General features: G+C 35.3%; 1 protein-coding gene and 1 pseudogene across 1 annotated transcript in view; both read right to left on the bottom strand.

Annotated features, from left to right (window-relative positions):
• LOC145678709 (uncharacterized) overlaps positions 1-3771 on the bottom strand; it is a 101735-nt gene extending 97964 nt beyond the window's left edge. Inside the window, exon 1 of the mRNA XM_081749137.1 lies at positions 3624-3771. The gene's annotated coding sequence lies outside the window, so the exon portion shown is untranslated. The remainder of the gene's footprint in view (positions 1-3623) is intronic.
• Positions 3772-9866: 6095 nt separating this feature from the next.
• On the bottom strand, positions 9867-12030 carry LOC145678708 (thioredoxin-2 pseudogene; annotated as a pseudogene).
• Between the last annotated feature and the right edge of the window lie 5297 nt (positions 12031-17327).

The raw sequence follows: 17327 nt of genomic DNA, 5'->3' as shown, positions 1-17327 counted from the left end.
GCAAATAGAACCAAGTAGGAGTCAAACCAGACAATGAAACACAGTCCTGTTGGTGTAGATGATAGCATCTCACAGGAATGTTTTGCACTAGGGTGGTTTACTAAAGAAATTCCGAAGGCTAATAAAAACGCTTTGCAAACCAGAACAGATAAGTACCTGATTTTGCGAAGTGAAACGCATGATCGAGGACAAGTATCGAGTTGTCTTCATCCGTGACACTTATATAACCAATAAAATACACAGTTCGAATAAAACACATTAAAATCGGGGTACTATTCTAGTACTGCTTCAAACTCTTGCTGGAATTCCTGGGTATTAGTAGTGCGGTGTTTACTGTGATGAAAACCGAAGGTGGAATCTTAGTGAAGTCAACTTTCGTGGCGGGAGAGGACAAACTCCATTCAAATTCTCTTCGGTGAGACTCTCGTAACTATAAAAGCATCACGGGCATATAACCCAAAGCTATGATGCATATCGATCATAAACCAGGCCACTATGCAACGAAAAGCTGGAAGAGTCGTCAGAAATACATCGGACATGAACTGTATACGGTGGTTCGTTTGCTTCTGCAGAAAGGCTAACAACAGGACTAGCACGGAAAGCACCAGTAGTTACCCGAATTCCCAGACGATGTAAAGTGTTAAGTTGCTTAATACAACCGAGGTCTACTTGGGCCGAAGGTGTCATAAACCTTTCCAAAATAATATATATAGCAATAAGGTGCTGACAATGAAAACAGTTGACACTAGCTTTCAAGTTCAGCAAGATGGTCAGTAGTGGGTCGGAAAGAGCGAAAACCACATTGAAATTTGCTCAATAGGGAGTTTGACTCCAAATACCAACCAGTCACATACTCACCATGCGCTCAAAGAGCTTACAGATAAAATTCATGAGAGCAATGGGTCTGTAACTCATGTCAATCATTGCACTTTTCTCTGGTTTCAAGACTGGAAGTACCAATAGGCTCAGTTCATTGAGGTGGGTAAGTCTCCTCTGTCCAGAATAGAGATGCAAAAAAGCCGGCTTTTTTGAATCGATGGTTTTTTCACATAAAAAGCCGGCTTTTTTGGGAAAAAACCGAGAATTTTGGAAATTTTGGCTTTTTTCAACTTCATGATTTTTCTATCTAAATAGCTTTCTTATAGTATATTCTATAGTTAGATAAAAATTCCATGACCTGAATGTGATATTTCGCTCTGAAATTCACCATCAAGATGGATGGAGCACATGTTTTACGAATTAAAGCTAACATGAAGAATGTAGTATTTGAGGGTAATTTTAGAGGCTATTTAACTTTATTTTAACTTTTGAGTTATCGACATCCTTTTTCTTCTCTAGTTTGTCATCCGTGTTTCATTTCTAAGAGCTTTTAGTACTCTAGCTTCTAGCGCAAAAGTTAAACTTGCCCGTTTTTCTATTTATCCGTCAAAGCGTACGTTTTTCAATATATCCGTCAAACCGTACTTCCACATTTCTGTTATACTGTAGCTGTGAAGTGATTTAGCAATAATTTTCCGGACACAACCTTGAATACCAATTTATACAAATAATCAGTAGCGGATTTAGAAAAGTACTTTAGGAGGGTTTTTTCTGATTGTTTCGTTTCCTAAAAAGTCCTAATTTTATTTGGGAAGTGCTTGAAATTTATGAGTACAGGCATAAATAATATTTCGTTTCGTTTATATGTTTAGCAATAATCTTCCGGATACAACTTTAAAAATCATTTTATACTGAGAATCAGTGGCGGATTTAGAAAAGTATTTTGGGAAGGGTTTCTTACTAATGTTTAGTTTTTTTAAACATTCGTAATTTTTATTTGACGGGAGCTTAAAGTTTATGAGTAAAGTCATAAATAATAGATATTTCGTTTGTTGCAGACATTCCGTAACTTTGAGGAACGGGCTTCAGTCCGAAAGACCGCTCCCCTAACCTTCGCAAAACCGTCACTGCTGGTAATTAGTAATAATAACGATTTAAAAACAATAAAAAAGGAAGTCGCCCAACTCACAGTACACGCACTATTTCTACATTCACAGATGGAATGAAGAAAAGCTTTGTCAGAATGGTCGAATGCTGGTTGAATCCCGGACTTCCCGATAGAAGCGCAAAAGCTAATCACTCAGTCATGTTTGTTGTGCAGTTGTATTTAGCTTAACTTAAATATATTCCGTAGTCTTTTTTTTTTTTTGGGGGGGGGGTTCCGTAATGATATGTTGAATCCCTCTTGTTAAAAATTCAGACAACTTGAGGATTGGGTAAACTGTGATGGTGGTTCTATAAAACTTAACTGTAGAATTTCAAGAATATACAGAACCAAAAGCTCTAGATGTGCAGCCTTTACGTGTATCATATAAATCTAAGTATTTCTCTTATGTTTTATTTTAATTTTATTTTGTTTCAAAAAGAGGGTATGGAATATTTTGAAGTAAAAATACTACATACTATTTTGCTAGTTATTTGTGTATTCTTTAAAAAGAAGTGTTTACTTTTAGGGTTGGCTGATTTACACCAACTTTTTTTTTAATATCTGGTTTAAACCACAAAAATAAAAAGAATGAAAAATGCGAATCGTGTGAACTTCATGGTAACGTTTCCAGATATCAAACCACCTGCAATAGTTTTATTTCCCTTTCACCTTTTAATCAAGGTGCCCCATGTTCAATTCTCGGTCGAACCACAATCCTTTTTTCATGCGTAACCCAAGTAGCGGTTCGGATTTCAGTTTAAGCGAAAGTCTTCTCCTTGATAACCTCGGTATTTCGTAAGGATGTTAAGCCTAAATATACGAAACAAACCAAATTGTATATTTCTACATGCCTAAATGCGTGTTGTTTTATAAAGAAGCCAATATTGCTTAAATTATATTGATAGAAATTGGCATGATAGAAATTATATTTATATTGATAGAAATTGGCAAAATTTATCGATTGCCTACGTAGCTTCCAACATTAGCTTGGATTGGACTTTCAATGATATCTACGTACCGGTACTAAATTTGTAATTTAATACCTCAATTTTAGCGTACTGATTATGGTACGTTGACCTTTAAATTTTACATGCAAAGCAATAACCCAGATAGCACAGAAAATGTTTTAAAAATGTTTAAAAATTTGCAAAGGCAAACTAAAAAATTTGCAAAAAACTTGCCTTTTCAAATGAGAAAATTTGCCGAAAGTTCAATGCAAATAACGAAGTTGACGCTGGCTGAGTTTGCAGCAAAGTTGCCTCAGAAAATGAAAACATCTGCCAATACAAACGAAATGTTTGCGACTGCACAGCAAGAAAGTTTGCCAGGACTTTGCTGCAAATATTTTGTGCAAATTTTCTTTGACAAAATTTCCGAAAATGAGCTGATAAATTTGGTGAAAATATTAAAAGGTTTGCAGCAACATTGCAGAAAGTGTTTTCACGATCGCAAGATCATGTTTGCTGCAAATGTATCAGATAATGTTGGCTGCAAATTTATAAAGTGAAACCTAACTTTATGAAACATCAAAATTTTTATAATGTGGATCCGTCTTTTCTTAGTGGCAAGCATTAAACATCTTTAGCTACTTGCCAAAGATAAGAAACTTACGAACGATAGACGCACAGACAAAGGATATCGCAATTTATCTACTTACTCAACGATCATATCCCTGTATTTACTTTCACACACATTCACAACATAACGCCAGGCTGCCTGGGTCAATAAAAACATCTGATAAGAGACCAGTTTAGTTTATTCTGGAGTCCTCTGGTGTATTGTTTTTTCTCGATTCTCACTTCCCGCTTGTTTTGTCTCAGTTGATGTAGCGCAGTGAATTCTGGGTACGATGCGCGCGCACTCGGTAATACCATCACATATTTGCTTTCAGCAAGTTTTTCGAAACAAGTTGTTTACAGAGTTGCAAACTGTTTGCGATGGCAAACTTTCAACTCTATATTTTCAAAAAAGATGCAAGTTAATTGCAATGGTGAATTTATTTTTACAAATCAGCGAAAATTTGCAGATCATATTGAAAGCTTTTAATAAATATTAAGAAATTTTGCCTTCGTAAACTTTCAGATTGTTTGCTCCACTAAACGAAGCAAAAATTTGCCGCAAGTATTCGTGCTATCTGGGAAGAGGATTTTCCCGTTATTGTCTTACATTTCAAGTAATGACGGGATTTTCCCAATGGCTAGGGCGGGAGGTTCTCAACTTAAGAAATTTACTGACCGCACTTCTTTAAGCTTATGGGAGTTCTTCCGGCATAACCCCACTGTTGCATAATAACATCAAGGCGAAACAAACTTAGGCTATTTTTGTGAATATGTAATATAAATACATAAAGCAAAAAATCTAAGTCAAAAAAGCCTGGTTTAAACCAAAAAAGCCTGGTTTAAACATCCCCAAAAAACGGGTTTTTGGCATATTCAAAAACAACCACGGTTCTTGCCAACTCTGCTTACTTTTGTATATAGGAGGTTAAAAAATTCTTATTATATACATTGGTTAATCCTGTGGAATTCATAATGTAAATATGTTGAAGAAAAATTGTTTGAAATATTTTTTCGAAATTCATAGTTTATTTTCGATGTTTTATATTATTATCAGCATCAACCACTAATTAAATGATTTTTTGTGTTATATAGAAGCGATACAAAGTCTGTTTTATCAATTTAAAGCAGTATTTTGAAAAAAGCCCAAAATTTCCGAAGCAAAAAAGCAAAGCAGAAAAAACCGAGTTTTTTTCCAAAAAAGCCGGTTTTTTTCCGAGCCCTTGCATCTCTAGTCCAGAATACGATTGAGCAGGTCCAATAATTTTAGCTGGGTATCGAGAGAGACATTGCTTAACATAAAATATACGATCAATTCTTGGACCAGCATTGGATAACTTACATAAAGGCAAAATCGAAATCGGGAGCCGTGATTGGAACTTTAGAAGTCAGTGTTAACACAACGAAGATTTAACGAGTTCCGCTCAATAGAGTACAGAAAATTATTATACTCGTCAAAAGAGTCCAGATTCGGATATAAAAGAAAACTGTCAGCCCAAAATATTGGATACCTCTGAAGGGTAAGTTTTCAGAACCCTATCTACTATAAAAGCAGGTACACCAAATATTGTGGTTATTAATCGAATCCGACGCCACTCATTCGATTACTGAAGGATGAGACATAGTCTGGCGCTTCGATGGTTTAATAATTTAACGACCACAAGCACATGGAATATGAAATTGTCGGGAATTTTCGGCAGTGAGATGCCGATTTATAATGGAAAGAGCGCCGCGAACGAGCCAGGATAGCCTTATGGATGACCTCGGACCACTATGGAACTTTCCGTCGCCTCCGCATTCTGGAATGGAACCATGAACAGCATCTATTACTCAGCTTAAATAGATCCACACCATCAACTACAGAGGTCAGCAGAAAGATAAAACTCACTCAAATCCCGAAATGTGGGCCAATCAGCACGCTTTACGTTGAAGCTTTAATATCATTCAGTTTGCTGATAGCCTCAGACCTGTAATGGATATCGGGAAATAATAACTGCCACACAAATCTGGGTATTCATTCCATGTTAATGAACCAGCGAGGGTCACTCTGTATATAGAAAGGTAAATGTACAAGTATGTGATGGAGTCAGTAGAGAAGTGAGTAGGACTGCCGTCGTTGAGACCAACCATTCCTTTTTCCCCTCAACTGGTGACCACGATCTTTGGCGCGGATAGAGTTCCAAAAGCGGTGCTGCGCATTCAGGTCTCCAACAACCAATATAGGAGGTTCGAGTTGATGACAAACCTGGAGTAGATTGGCTGCCATAAATGCTTCGGATCGAGGAATGTATAAGGAGCAAATCCAAATTGGTAAGGAAAGAAAACCCGGACTGCAACTGTTTGCAAATCAGGTATGATATTAATATGTCTGCAATGAAAGTAGTTCGATACACAGATGGTAATACCGCAAGCAGAAAGACTATCAATGTGCTTATCATTCCTGTGAAGCATGTAATATGCTAAAACAAAAGCTTGCATTGGCTGAAAACGCCTCCTCCACAAGCAGATAGCTGTTGACTCCTTAGACATCTATAGCCTCAATGACCACTGAAGCCATTAAGGTTAAATCGTAAAAGCGCCAAAGTCCGAAAAATTAACGTTTTAGATGAACGTTTAATTTTACCGATAAAATTAAACCACTAAACTTCCAGTTCAATTAAAAAAAAAAAAAAAAAAAAAAAGCGAGAGAGAGAGAGAGAAAACAATTTCACATACAATCAATGAACTAAGTAAAAATATAAAAAATAAAAAATATTAACCTACGGTACTTCAAAAAGAAGCTTTAACAAGAATTTTGGGAATGATCAAAAGATTGCGATCTTGGCCAAGAATTAGTTTTTGGATCAGGGGGGCCACAAAATTTTTGAACGGCCTCTAAATCTATTTTTCGTAATTTTTTACGGAATAGCACATCATACTGAGTTTAGTGGTAGTTTGGGTTTGGTTACACTATATGTAGTTCTCCAGATATAAGGCCTACAAGAAATTTTTTGAAAAACATAATGGATCTTTTGAACCAAAAACCAGAAACTGTTAATTATCATCATCTAAAAAAATTTGAAATCTGTACCAAGCCAAACAAATTAATGTCTAATATGAAATATAGTTTCAATAGTAAATTTATGAAGCATTATCATATTTGGCTTTGACCGATTCTATATATATATATATAGATAGATAATAATGAATTATTTTCTGCTGTTTAGATCTTTTTTTAAGTTGGTTAATATTTTTCGAAATGTGTTTATTTTCTCCTATCGAGTCCTTTTTTTCAAATAGGCCATTTTTGTTTTAGGTTTATTTATTTTTTTCACTTTTTCATTACTCCAATTGTTTAGATAGGCACCTAAAATAATGGTAGGACAATGTCTCTTCCATATAGAATGTTGCTGACGCCCGTCTTATATAGCGTCAACTGAAAGAAATGCTAAACTCCAACTCAATCAGACGTAGAACATTAAGTTCCTATAAAATTGGCTGCCCTATAAATCCTGATTAAATTTACCAGGAATTTCCATGGAAGTATACTGTTTCAAACAAAAGAAAACTCATTAAAATCGGTACACCTATGTCGGAGTTGTACGTGAATATATACACAAAGAAGTGTGTTAATTACAGTATTTTAATACACTTCCCGTTGAGGTGTATCATATTCTAGCTCCGAAGAATATCATCATATCTTGACGAAATTTACATGAGACAACCAGGGAAGTATACTCTTTTAAATAAAAATAGAATATTCAAAGCCAATTTCATTTACGTCAAAGTTAGATATGAACTTACATACAACATAGGTCGAATTGAAAACCTTCCTCTTTCTTGAAGTCGATTATATCAAAATTATTGGAATACTTTTTATAGGTAAGAACGTTCCTTAGGAGTAGCTCATTAGATCAGTGAATATCCATTGAAGAATGACAAACGGTTCTCGAGATGAAGATGCATTGCTAATTCTTTACTTTCTTCCTCTTTATATTCATTCCACAATTTTATTCGTTATCATCATCACTGCCTCCCTTAAGCTCGGTGCATACTCGTGGCATATAGGCTTGCCAACTGGCCGGTATTTCACCGGCCTGGTGGGAAATATTGCTGTTATTTTGATTAAGGCCAGGAACCGGTACAAACTTCTTACCAGTCCCTTTATGACTAGTATTTTGAAATCTGTAATCCAGAAAAAAAAAATTGAACACCGAAATCCTTCAATGTTGTAGGTTTGTACGAGTAGTTGAAGTATAAGTTTAAAGAGTGAATTTCATTTTGTAAATCCAAAATTGTCACATAAGGATTATACACTTTTGTTCATCTGTTTCAATAACTTTAAAGACGTGGCAGTTACTAGTAAATACAATAAAATGATCAATATCGCCTTCGGTTTCTCATTTTTAGCACAGTGTATCTGTTAAGCTTATTAGTGAATGTACTAAGGATATGCAGACTACAGTACATTTTCTTCCTATGGATCGGTCCGAACAGAAATACTTCACACTTTGCCCTATTATCATAAGGAATTTTAAGGTGTCGGTAATTTTATTTCATTTCATTTTACTAACTGCATTCATTCGCATTTGCACACTCCTCCGTGAGTTATCTATGAAAACAAATCTTCTCATGCAAACATGGAAGACTCTACATCCTATTTGGCATTCTAGTGTATAAAATGATAATTTCTTCACTAGTATTTGTGACAGCTTCCATAAAGTAAACATCAATCCAGTGGATTTAATATCGAATTTCACACCAGAAAACAGCTTATATTAGAGAACTGAACGAAGACGGATTTTAAAATAATGTTGCTATTCTAGTTTAGGCTTAAGTTTAGAGTTCCTCTCCAGTTTGAAGGTGCCCTAGGACTTTGCAACATACAAAAACAGTGCTTAAAGTATTAAAAATTGTTACATTTCACTTAACTTCAGTACTCCGTGTGCTTCACAAACATTTAAAAGGTTTTCTTCATTATTTTTGCGCATCCGTTACACCGGTTCGCCATATTTTACAACTACCATGCTGCTGAAACCTTCCGCAATGCTTCCGCATCCGGCAAATAGTACTAACTTCCACATATCTTTTCTCGTATTAAACATAACTCTCCTGCCGAACTTACATTTCTAAACATCAAATAAAAACTTCAAATTATCATTTTTTTTACCTCATTTCTCCTGTCAATTTTCCTGATTTTTATAAAAAGCGGAGGGGTAACTCTAAACTTATCCCCTAGTTTGGATTAATAGAAAATATACTGTGTAATGTTACTTCCAAAGAGCATTGTATAAGTACTCAAAATATATGGGAATTTTACCCCTGACGCCGATCGAAAAGTGTATGGTTTTCACTACCTAACGGTCCATAAGAAAGCAGTGATGAACTGAATTTCTATGTCAATGCAATGTGTTAATTGATGATCCGTAATGATAAAAGTCTCCAACACGTAAGGCATCTACTAACATGAAGAATAATGTATTTTCACTTTCCTTGCTTATGTGCATACCCATCATTGCTGACGCGCCTGCTCCATACGGACGCATTCCCGCAGCCGCATTGGCCTACCAGTTTCACCCTACCTTACACCGATTAGATACAATTCGTGCTTTCTTTGGTCACCTAGCGTAGGTTGGTTGCTATTTTTTTGCACTGTCGTTTTATGGTATATGTCCGATTGCCATATTTATACCCATAACGGCTAAGCACTCCTACAGTGAATCTGCACCCAGGAATACAATCTCTCCCACAAGAAATAATTCATACGGTACTAGACTGCATTACCTGATGATAAAACTACATAAATAATAATTGAGGGGTAAATTTGGATAAGGGTGTAACTAGAAATTCTTCAATTTTTCAGGAGAGCAGAAAAACAAACGCCCTTATGCAATTAACCAACGTATTCTCACACTATTTTTGGAGACAGGCGTTCGCTACGGAGCAGAGATATTACCTTAACAGCACCTAGACACGTACGGACATGCTCAAACTTGCAGAAAATATGTAAATCTCATTTTGCCGGAAATAGGTCGAAATGCCCTTATCCAAATTACTCCTTCAATTCATATATGGTGGCCTAAACTAAGATAGTACCAAACCAATTATGGGATATATTTTACCATACACGCTCCAGCTGCGCATCCCAGAGCCGCTTTAAAAGGGCATAGTAGAGTAGAGTAGGGTCGAGTTAGTTTAGGGTTAGGAATATTAGGACTCATTTTGTTAAAATTAATCGAGTGTAATTTATTGTCTGGTAGGATACCGACTAGAGTAGGCATTGTGAAGTTCACTCTAATTATGTTTCATAAGATCCAAATAGTTGATTGTACTAAGATTGCGCTAAGAGAATGAATAAACACAAAGATGTGTCAACGAATATATAATCTAAATGCAAATCTCATGCCTTGTTACAATTTTTACAGCGTAAGCAATAACTTACTTCAAATACGGATTAATCAGATTCTTTGGCAGTGTAGCTAATATGTAACAGAAATTTACATAAACAAGAAAATAACTAACACATGGAAATGTTTGAGAGCAAGTCTTAATCACCATTACCATTTATGTCTACAGTCAAGTCGTCCAAAAGCTGTCTCAGATCATCCAAACTGGAACCGACAAAAGTTTTCACCTGAGTTCCACCTTTAAAAAACACAAAACTTGGAACATAATGAATATCATATTCTTCTGTTATATTAGGACTTTCATCAACATCAATTTTGACTGCAAGAACAGTTTCTGTGAGGCTATCGATCATTTCTTCAATTCTTGGTGTTATGATCTTGCAAGGACCACACCAAGCAGCTGTAAAATAGATCATTATTAACTTCTCCTCAATTTGAATATACCGTGACAAGTCTTTCTTCGTAGTAACCTGTTGAATCATTTTGTCACAACACTTTACGTTAACTATAAACAAAATTTGATTAATGTTGATTTGCACAGTATATTCTGTAACTGCTTCTTTCTCCAACATCTACAAGGGTGTTATTTATTTTAAGTTCGGCTACAGTATATAAATACGAAATCGTTTAAACGGTATGAAAGTATATGTTATTATGGCATTGAATATATTCACTTAATATTAAAAAATCACTTAAAAATATAGGTTATTTAAAAACAATGTGTGTCACAGAGTAACAAATTATTAAAGGTGAGTATGAAACTCTATTACTTATCCAATCGTCACGTTCTTCCAAAGATTGCACAATCACTTTGCAACCCATATAACGGTTTCACTTGTAACAATTCGAATAATCAGAATTACATAAAACAACATACAAATGCAGTACTAGGAACCTTATTCATTTGTACAGCCGTGGCAGAAAGTTCAATGGGACCAATTATGATTTCTTATTTATGACCTTTACACTTGCAATCATATCATAATACTAAAATATAACACTTTATTGAAGCGAGCATTAGCGAAGCTTCTACCACTCGACTTGATTGGTATTTGGGCATCTGTCTGTTCCACGATAGCTCCCGTAAAACGTATCTTTTTTTTTTTTTTTTTTTTTAAATGGTATGTGCTTTCCTTCGAAATTCAGAAATAACCTTATTGTTTGGGGTTGCAATTTATTGAATACAGAAGAGTTAAAATCGGCCCAATATTGCAAGTTTGCACTTTACAATATTGCAAGACTATTTTCCACTATAAACCACGTAAAAAATATTCGATTATGATAACACTTAGTGTATACTTTCTTTATAGCACTATAAATATCCCTACAGCTTGAGGTTAAATATGACAAGAATGACGGGGTGAATTCACTCACGCTAATTTTCAAAAATACGTTCCACAATAATTTTAGTTAAAAATGTTCTACATGTCGTACGCTTTTTTTGAGGCTTTCCAATCATCCCCTATGCAGAGAGTTAAAATTCGCGAAGAATAAAGTAGGGGATTTATCCGTCTAGAGCCCTTAAAATTCCACTATAATTTTTTTTGTTTCGATAAGATGTAATGTTTATTTATTTTTTTCTTTCTCCGTTTTCCATACTCCCCAGTACTTGGAATTAAAATCAGTAAAGAATGATAGACAACTTCAGTCCTTTCACGAGGATCTGCCAAGAATGATTGGGTGAATTCACTCACCCTAATTTTCAAAAATATGTTCCCTAACAATTTCAGTTACAACTGTTCGGTTTTAGTGTATTTTCTTTGAGGCTTCCCATTCATTCACTCTGTATGGAGTGAAATCAGTAAAGAATAAAGCAATGGTGACTCGTTCCTCGCCCGATTTTGTTTTTAGAGTTCCACGATAACGTATTCGCTGCTGATACTATATTACGTATACTTTCATCGTCTTTTCCGCAGCCACAAGTGCTTGGGATAGAATCAGTAAAGAATGAACGGTGAATGTAGTCCCCTAATGTGGCATGGATTACTCCCCCCGCCTCTAATTAAAAAATATGATTCAAGGTATTTTTCGTAAAAAAATATTAGATTTTCATGCAATATGTCATACACTTTTCAGCTTTCACATAATTCGCACTGCTTGGATTTAAAATCAATCTCTAACAAGAGTAAAATCCCCCCTCCCTTCCCCTTACTCCCCAACGTTAAAAAAAAAAAATCTTCTACGATAACTTTTGTAATTAACATAATATGATGTTTGATCTTTTTAATAACCTCCATTCTTCCAGCTGACGTCAATCCCCCTTCCCGCAAAAGTTCAACATTGTGGTTAACTTGCACAAAAAATACAATTTCATCGAATATGGTCTAACTTTCCTGAGAATTTCTAGTTGTCTCAACTTTGTTCAGTTGAAATGTGCTCACAATGGGAAGTGCGTTTTTCCAAATATCATGTACCACATTTTCCAGGATATTTATTAACAACATTTAGATTTTTACAGAGCATTGCGTGTGTGTTTTGTCGGAGACTAGGAACTTACTTCTACAGTTTTGTGTTGCAGTTAGTGAGAGGGAAGATCCCTTGCTTCATCAATGCACAGCGTAACTAATTTTTTTGGAAGCGTCTCCTTTGTTTTAAACACGTTCTGAATTATTTAATGAATAAAATGAGCCAATATTTTCCTGATGATTTCAATGAACCACATTTATTTAATTTTCGAACTAAGAAATCGTAATTCATTGAAGATCTTTTCACTACTTTCTTCTTCAAGCAATACCATGTATTCTGAGTGATGTTAAAGATTGGAGAATTGCCTTAACATGCATCCAGGAAACTATAGTCAATTGGAGGAAACCGGTTTGGCAACATTTGTAACTGGATAAGTCTGTGAGAAATGCATGCAGTGTGATGTCGTACGAAACACACACCGAAACAGAACATCATTCTAATATCAAGTTTTGTTACAAATTGGATAAATCTTTTACCGAAACGTTGCAGATGATGAGGACACTGTATGGCGATGAAGCATTATCAAGAACCGATGGTACAACGTTTCAAATATGGATGCGAAAATGTTATGATCCAAGGCCACAATTCGCTTGAACTTCAAGAAATGAGATAAATATGGAGAAATTTCGTGGAGTGGCGAGAGCTGATAGTAGCCACGCATCATCTGTTAACCACGCTTCAGACGATTTAAAAAAAAAAAATATTAGATTAATTTAGCTAAGGATTTGAAAATGAGGGTTGTATGTGCTTGTTTTGCAAAATGCCTAGCACTTTTGGCAGAACAGCATGAAGTCAACAGGAAAGAGTATATGAAGCTCTTCCAGCGGAAATAGAACCGGGAACCCGTACACCAAAGACGCACGCGTTAGGCACTAGATTAGTATGGAAGGTAGCATCACTATATGATCATTTAATTGCACAATAGGCATCGTCTTGGCATTAAAGACAAGATGAGACTCAAACACAACTTACATTCTTCACGTGGCCGACGACCATCAAACTACTAGTGGTATGCCTTCTCAGACATTACGATCACCCTGCCTCTACACACATTCTGTGATTTGAATTTCGTTCAAGTAGGTCAGTGTATACAAGGTACTGTTAAATATACTTCAACCAATGTATAAATATTCAGTGTACATGTTTTAAAAGTAAACAGTGGTATGCGAAACACCATTTGAAAAAGGCAATGAAAGCATAAAACCTCAAAAGGAAGTAAGTCTTTGTAACACAATAGCACAATATACACTTACAGTGTTCGCAACCAAACTTTTTTCTGTACTGTCTTTTAAGAGCAACATCATCTCAAGAATTTCTTTCTCTGATTGATGTCTCATTCTTAACATTTTTATTTATTCCTGCTACTACTTGTACTGCAACCAAATTTGTCCTTTCTTCTTATTATTCCCTTCATATGATTCTAAAATCCTTTTTATATCGTCTTCGGACAAACTTTACGTATCTTAGAATCAAATCATTTTCGATCCATATGAATATTGTTAATTCCTTCAAAATTAAACAAGAGCATCATACCTCTCCAAAATCCATCTGCATTCTAAAGCTTAAACCTTTTAAACCCGTGTACTGTTTTATGAAAATGTTCACTTATAGTTAAGTAGCTACTGTTCCACTAATATCCATCCAAGTATTATTTTTCATATGTCGTTCTCTTTAAAATGAAGCAGACTTTCAAATGGTAGTACGCGCATGTGTATATGATGCACAAGAGAAGACAAATTTCCCTCCAAAAATCCCTTTTGAAAATTTGGCGCCCCTTCAGAGTCTCAGAGAATAGGTGCCCAACTATAATCTACCTTGAAAATTACTATGGTATGTACGTAATGCATGTGCCAAATTTCATTGCTATATCTACAATAGTTATGAGGGGGAAAAATATTTTTTAATCCTGTTTGACAATACCAAATTTCAAATATAAATAGGGAAAATGTACGATACAAAATAAAAATTTCCAAGCGCAGTACTAATCATCCGAGTATCATAGTTCATACCTCATTCTCTTCAGAATAAAACAAATTTTCAAATGTACCATGTGCATGTGTTCATAACGTACGGAAAGAGGAAAATTGGGATAAATAGTGAAATTTTCCGGTCCCGGCAACAGGTACTTGACTATAATATACCTTGAAAAATACTATGCAATATACGTAAAGCTATTCAATCCTTTCCACTGTTGCTATGTGAAGAAGGAAATATTGCTTTGCTCAAAAAAGTGCGGCTTCGTTTCAAGGTCCATCTTTCAGTGACGTAACAATCTAATATCTTCGAAGGCAAAGCACGGAAAATGAACTTCGTTACAGCGTTATACCCCTAAACATAAGAGAGGGAGGGAGGGGGGAACATTTTGTAGAAAGCATATAATTTTCAGGGAGTGATAATTGATGATATGTATGCGCAACATAGTATATATGCCAAAAAATTTAAAAAGTGTTAATGTATTTTGATTTGTTCCCAGATGCGTACAAGTCATCTAACGTGTTAATTTCGGATGTACCACCGAAGGTTTCTTCTTAAGTACTTTTATTTCATTTCGTTTAATGTTTAGTCTTTTATGTAATATCTCATATCCTCCTTGCATCACATAAAATCTTGAGTAAACATGTTAACTCATTTCTTTATATGTATCCACAATGTTTCCACAACAAAGTCTTGCATACCGGTATTACAAATGTTTCCATTATTTGATAACTAGCTGGACATTACACACAAACTTTACCCACCTTTATAATTACACTTTTATTTTTACTGAACGCCATTTAGTGCTTTCAAAAATTTGTTGCTTATTGATTAGATCAACGTTTATAGCTGACTCTAGTTATGAAGTTTATGTGACACGACTCAAATTATGTTGAATTGCTCACGACTCAAAAATTCACAGAGTTGTGAAAAAATTGTGTATCATTGGTGAGAGTTTACAGAAGGTGAATTCACCCAATTGTGATTAGCTGCTCTCTAGATCATCCGCAGTCAAATGAATATTTTACAGCTGAAACACTAATGATGAAAATGGCAAGGATATTTTTAGGAAGTTGACCAAGGCCAATAAATTAAATGTACCATCAATTAATTAAAAATTAGAATAATTAAATATCAGATCTTCGGAGAATTGTCAGGATGGTCGTTCAAGAGATTTAAACCTGGGACCTTTCAATTACTAGGCAAGAAGATACTATTCATCTACGGAAAAAATCTATAAGAAAAACGTCCAAGTTATGGGATCGTTCCTCGTCAGCTATATAAAATAATTCATTAACACACAGTGAAAGTGACAGGACCGGACTCGAACCCAGGACCTCCGGCATACCGTGCCGATGCGTTAACCACTACGCCACCCAGTCTGCTTCCCAGAACAGTTATCCACTCTCTCTGAAGGTCGGTGCTCTCATCTCGGACTACGTGGGTTATACCACAGACCTCTGTGTCCATATATCGAGTACCTTATGACGGTTGTGATTTCATGTATATATTAATGAAATCGATTCTAATACTAATGAATAAATCGACTGTTTCCTTTCTTCATTAGTATATATATATAATTTATTAGTTTAACCAAGTTCTTTCAGTGACACGTTACCAAAACTTCATTTTTTTTTTCCAAACTTGTGGGCAATAAGAAGAGCTTTCACGATTTTTCCCATAAAACAGCAGCCATGTAAAAATAAATAAATAAAAAGTAATTACAATTGTATTTTCATGGGGGCGGGGATCATGAGAATCTTTTTCTTCTTCTTTTTTTAAATTTTTTTATCTGTACGAAGATGACCAAAAAGTTCGAGAGAGAGAGAAATTAAGGTCACTTATAACCCTATAGAACACCAGAAACATTATTATCAACGAAATATCGTTATGGAGTGCATTTCAGATCCTTTGAAGCACCCAAATAAATAAATAAATAATGTCAAATTAGAAGGAAGCACAAGGTAAAAACGAACTTAGTACCAAAGAGAAAAAGACTTTGCTCAGTATTGTCAGCGTATGTTCATTGTATAATGGAGCCCTGATATGGGGAAAGCCACGTATTTTATGAAAGAGTGTGTTAGAGGAACAAGATACAAGATAGAAAAACGAAAACGGTTCTTTGGCAATCAGAGATTCCTTATCAACGAACTTAAAAAGTTTGTTACTGAATTCTCTATGTCTGTGTGTCTGTCCATCTATTTGTTATTTGCGAATTTTTCAATTTTGAACCCTGCATTCGATAAAGCATCTAAAACTATCTGAGAAAGTGATTAACTTTACGCGTCACTCTTACCGTTCCCGAGACATTGGCCAAAAAATGACCGATTTCCAGAGATTTAAAAAGGAGCCATATCTCGGGAACCGTAAGTTATAGAGAGATGATATTGGTGTTGATCAATACCTAAGAGGATGGTGAACATTTTTGTGCCAAATAGTAACTGATGGCCACTGATCAACTTGGTACTGGCCAACTGGCCACTGTTCCCCAGATAGGGCCAAAAAAGTTCGTATTTCAGGAGATTTAAGGAGCCATATCTTGGGAACTGTAAGTCATAGTGAGATGATATTTTGCTAATTTTTGCGAGAAAAAGAACAAGACGCGGATAGAAAGATTTACTTTTACATGTAGGAACAATCACAGTTATCCTTCCCACTCCATTCTTTTTTAAGCTCGTTCTTGCAATGCTCTTGGAGCATTCTCAACCGGTATGCTACTGTAAGCTGAGATGAAGTGTGAAGTCGTAACTCATAAAGCGTCAGATAAAGAGATCCTTTCGGTTTATTTACGATTACCATATTTTATTGTTTTATCGTCCTTCGAAAGTAAAAACGTAAGAGTTGGTTAACGTCAAATTTTGTGGATGTATAACATGCACTGATAAAATCTAGCATCTTATTTTTACTTCTAAATCAGTTCATTTTCACACAACACACTACCGTCTAAACCAGTTTAGTATTAAAATACCAAATAAAACA

Source organism: Thermobia domestica, chromosome 2, assembly GCF_964235325.1.
Source record: "Thermobia domestica chromosome 2, izTheDome1.hap1.1, whole genome shotgun sequence".
In the NCBI taxonomy this organism is placed as follows: domain Eukaryota; kingdom Metazoa; phylum Arthropoda; class Insecta; order Zygentoma; family Lepismatidae; genus Thermobia; species Thermobia domestica.
The sequence above is the reverse complement of the archived record's forward strand: the minus strand, read 5'-3'. Positions and strand labels throughout refer to the sequence as shown.